The sequence below is a fragment of the Penaeus japonicus genome, unplaced genomic scaffold (assembly GCF_977035675.1).
Source record: "Penaeus japonicus unplaced genomic scaffold, GWHDUDI00000001_assembly GWHDUDI00002192, whole genome shotgun sequence".
Taxonomy (NCBI): Eukaryota; Metazoa; Arthropoda; class Malacostraca; order Decapoda; family Penaeidae; genus Penaeus; species Penaeus japonicus.
The window spans coordinates 1-4,803 of record NW_028236594.1 but is presented as its reverse complement, the minus strand read 5'-3'; the positions used below and the strand labels follow the sequence as shown (position 1 = coordinate 4,803).

Sequence of the window (4,803 nt, the reverse complement as noted above, 5' to 3'; positions counted from 1 at the left end):
CAAGGCCTTTGAATGATATTAAAAAGGTAAGAATTATTTATATAGTCTTAAAGGTAATAATTTTGTGCTAATGGGAATTTTTTTTAATTTTTGGATAAAAAATATTTTTCAGGTCTTTCTCGATATTGTATCGACTGATTTTTTTTGATGCCCCGTGTCTATAGCAAACCCTTTAAATATGGTTTATTCTGTCTCAACGAAAAGAGTACTTAATATATGTACGCGATCGCAGGGGGGTAGGTTGGGTATTATTGACGGGGATTTAATTGGCTGTTTTTGGGTTTTTTTTTTTTTTTGTACAAAACCCCTGAAAACATTTTCCCGGAGCACTGATGCTATTTAAAAGACTTTTTTTTTATCTTTTAAAAAAATTTTCCTAACGAACAACAAGCTGAATTTACCAAATTTAAGGGGGGGAGGGGGGGGGGGGGGAGAGGGAGAGAACTTTTAGAAAATTTTCTTCCCTGTTTTTTTTTTTAGGTTTGGATGAAATGATAGAAAATTTTGTTTGGATTACAAATCGAACGCACAAAAATCTTCGAAGATTACGCGTTATTACGTATTGGTCCGGTAGGGCTTGCAAATTTTGTCCCCCCTTCTATCTTACTTATTGGTGACATTTTGGTTATAATAAAAAAAAAAGCCCAAGATCCCAATTTCGATGAACTTATGACGCGGCCCTGTTTTAAATTTCCCCCCAAACAGACAAGTGGTCCCCCCTTTTAGCTGAATCCCAAACAAAAAAAATGAAAAAAAAAACCCCACTTATTTTAAAACAAATTCTCAGTAAAATGAGTTGGTGAGAAACAGGGGATTGAAAGTATGATTACTTCTGGATCAATTCTATAGTGTGTTTGCCGAGTCCCCGTCTAGAAACTCGGATAAAATTCAACACGATGGGTCCTTAGTGTAATCCTGAGCGGGAAGCGGCTTTCAAGTTGTACTTGAGAGTTTTTGATGACCGTTCTGATCGGTTCCCGATGCAGAGGGGATGCACGGCTGGGGTTGAATTCAAAACCCTAAAATTGCCCCAGAAATTTTGAAAAAACCCCTTTTAAGGGTAATAATCAACAATTTAAAATTTTAATGTTTAAATATGGGAGGCTAAAAATTACAAAATTGTTATGTAGGGAATTTTATTGTACATAAGGTGCCTTTTCACCAAAACGGTCGAGTGCGTTTTTAAATTCAAGAGCATCATTGATGCGAATTATTTTGATCATCTATTTACACCGAAGGTAGCCCCAGTCAAATCATTTTAGTTCCTTTATTTCATGGAAATGGATGATGTTCCTTGGGAAGTGCGTTTTTTTTTGGCTTTTTTTCGTGTGGCTAGGAAGAGTAACTTAGGAGTTCATAATGAAGTGTGAATGAAATAAAGGTAATTTACACACACGCACCAAACACACCATATATGTATTTAAAATAACCCTATAAATTTAAATTTTAAATTTTATATATGTTATTTTAAAAAATGCAATAATTTTAAAAAGTTTTTAAATAGATATTTTAAAAAATTATATTTTTACTATAAATTGTAATTATGATGTAAAAAAAAATTTAAATTTTCTTATATATTTGTATAGATTCTATATTGTTTGTAGTTTAAAATTGTATATTATATACATATATATTTATATACAACGTTTTTATTTCATGTATATACATAATACATACATATATAAGTATATATAAAAAGGATAAACCGATTTGCGGGAGCCGGGTACGGGGAGCCATGATGTTATAATATGTATATGTGTATACACACACACACCACACAAAAACACCACCACAACCCTATATATATATATAATATATTTATATTTTTATATATATATATTATATAAAATAGTGTGGTGTGGTGTATTTTATATATGTGTGTATAATATGTATATTTTTTTTTTATTATATATATATTATAATTTTAATTTTAATATATTTTTGTATGTATTTATATGTATTGATGTTTATGCATATAGTCTATGTATGTCCTGTTATGTGCCAATATGTATGTGTATTATGTATTTATTGTTTAAATGGAAATATATTTACATTTTTACTGGGATGTATTTAGGATTTATGGTTAATTATGTATTTGTAATAAGTTATGTATAGTTTTTATGTGTATATTTTACATGTATTGTGATATTAATAGTTATGTTTATATATTTTATATGTATGTATATTTTGTACTATCGTATGTTTCGTATGTTTTTATGTGTGTTTTGTTGTGTCGTTTGTTGCGTATGGTTTATAAGCGGAGGTATATGTGATGTATGCACATGTGTATATATGGTATGTGTTGTGTATGTGTGCTTTAGTGTTTTTTGGGGCGTATGTATATGTGTGATATGTGATATGTATGTGTTTTTAAATGTACATATGCTGTGTATATGGGGGGTACTTATGATTTTGTTATTGTTTGAAATTTATTTTGTTATGTTGTGGATATGTATGTATATAGAAAAATATGTTTAAGATATAATATGTTTATGTGTAAATGTTTTTTATAGTTATATACTAATATAGGATATATTGTGAAATATGTTTTAAATTAATGCATTTTAAAAGTAAATATTGTTAAGTATTTATTGTTATTGTATTTATATTGCATTGATTTGGGTATACATAAATTTTTATGTATAAATAATATACTTGGTTATTTGGTGTAATTTTTTTTAGCTTGAGACCATTGTGCCTCATACCGGAACCACCCCGGGAACTAAGCGCTTGTCTTTGTTTGTTTATGAAACTTAACTTGATGGGGGATGGATTTGATAGCCCTGTTCTGTTCTCTCGTTGTTTGGAGTCATTGGTATTGAATTTAGGCCGCCTTCTAATTTTCTTTTAAAAACTTAACCACACAGCCTATATTATAAAATATAATTTATAATTATAAATTTATATATATAAATTTTTTTATATATATTTATATTATATAATTATTTATATATATTTATTATATATTATATATATTTTTTTAAATATATAAATTTTTTATATTTATAATTTTATTTATATATATATATATATTTATATATAATAATTTATATATATTATTTTAATTATTTTAGTATATATTTATTTTATTAAATTATATATATATAATATATAATTATATTATTAAAATATTTAAGTTTGATAGATAGTATAGATACCACACCACACCCACCAACACCAAACACACTAAAATATTAATATTATTTTATATAAATATAATTTATATATTTATTATATAATTTTATATTGTTCTATATATATTTATTAATATATTATTTATTAACATATATATATATATATAATTATATCATATATATACATTATTATATTATTATAGATATAGATATAGAATATAACACATACACACACACATATATTGTATTATTATATATATATATATATATATAATATATAATATTATATATTATAATATTAATTTATATATATATATATATTTATATATATATATATATAATTATATTTATATAACATAAAAAAAAATTTTTATTAATTTTATTATACTTTTTATTTTGTATATATTTAAAATTATATATATATAATTTTTATATATAATATGGGGGGTGGAAAAAGTTTTCTTAAAAAATGGGAAACCAAAAGTGTAAAGTAAGGGTCGCGACGGTTTTTGAAAAACCTTTTGATAAAAGTGTTTATTTATCCTTTCTATATTGTAGGAGTAGTGGGGATATTTTTTTTAATTATTTTTGTTATAATATAGTATGTGTACGATATAAACCGATTTGACGGTGGCATATTACCCGGTTTGGTAATTTAATATATTTTACCCTGGAATATATTGGTTTTTAGGCAGTTGTTGGTAAATTGCATTCCTTGTTTATCTTGTTCAGAAGAAAAGGGGGGGAAACCCCTGGCAGAAATTATTCTGTTGGGCTGTCCTTTTTTTGTCGTAAAAAAAAAAACCAGTTGTACTCATGTATCCCTGTTATTATTTCAAGATTAAATTTGGTTGGGCGAATAAAATTTTATTTACATTAAGTTGTTAAACAATCAGAATGATTTTTGATTTTCAAAGATAATATGGGGATGGATGGTGAAAATTTAGTTAGCTCGTTTTTGAAAACTATTCCCGAGAAACCGAATTTAATATATTTTGGTTGTATTTCCCGTGGGGAGTGGACCCAAACCCCGGGGGTACTGCAATACCGGGCCCTCCCCGGCAAAGGTGGAGGCAAGCCCTAGCCTTGCAATTTTCCCAAAAAACAGTTTAATATCGTAATCCCACATGGGGATCGTATCGATATTAAGCTGTAAGGGGGAAGATATACACTTTGTCTTTGCCAAAAGGCCGAGAAGCGTTACTACCCCATGGGTTTAAAGTAGTCGAAAAAGAAAAAGTTCTGAAAACTTTGCCGCCGATAGGATATATGTAGAAAAAGGCATAAACACGTCGGTTGCCCGTATTTTTAAACAAATTTAAAAAAATATAATGACGTTTGTGTCATATATGAGTGTACCAAATAAGTGATAACGTAATCAGTTTACATTGTGTGTATTTTATTCAGAAAAATATTATAGGCTGATTTGGGTTTATAACCCTCATGAAAATTTTTTCTCCCCACCCCCATTACACACACATACAAAACACACACACATACATACATTAATACATTACAACAAAAAGTATACTTCATAAATTCTGTGTTTAGTACAAAAATTTTTACGTAAGTATCCCTAAAGTAACGTCCCTTTTCTTTGTAATTTAACTGAATTTGAATGTGAATATAAATAATGTCGTTTCAGGATTTTAAATTTCCACAATCTCTA

At 27.3% G+C, this 4,803-nt stretch overlaps 1 non-coding gene and 1 pseudogene across 1 annotated transcript; one reads left to right on the top strand and one right to left on the bottom strand.

The window, feature by feature from the left end:
* Window positions 1-820: 820 nt before the first annotated feature.
* On the top strand, window positions 821-1,010 carry LOC147466284 (small nucleolar RNA U3; annotated as a pseudogene).
* A 3,136-nt stretch (window positions 1,011-4,146) lies between these two features.
* LOC147466283 (U2 spliceosomal RNA) lies at window positions 4,147-4,336 on the bottom strand. Its single transcript, XR_015190932.1, has one exon. It is a non-coding gene; the product is annotated as a U2 spliceosomal RNA (small nuclear RNA).
* Window positions 4,337-4,803: the final 467 nt, after the last annotated feature.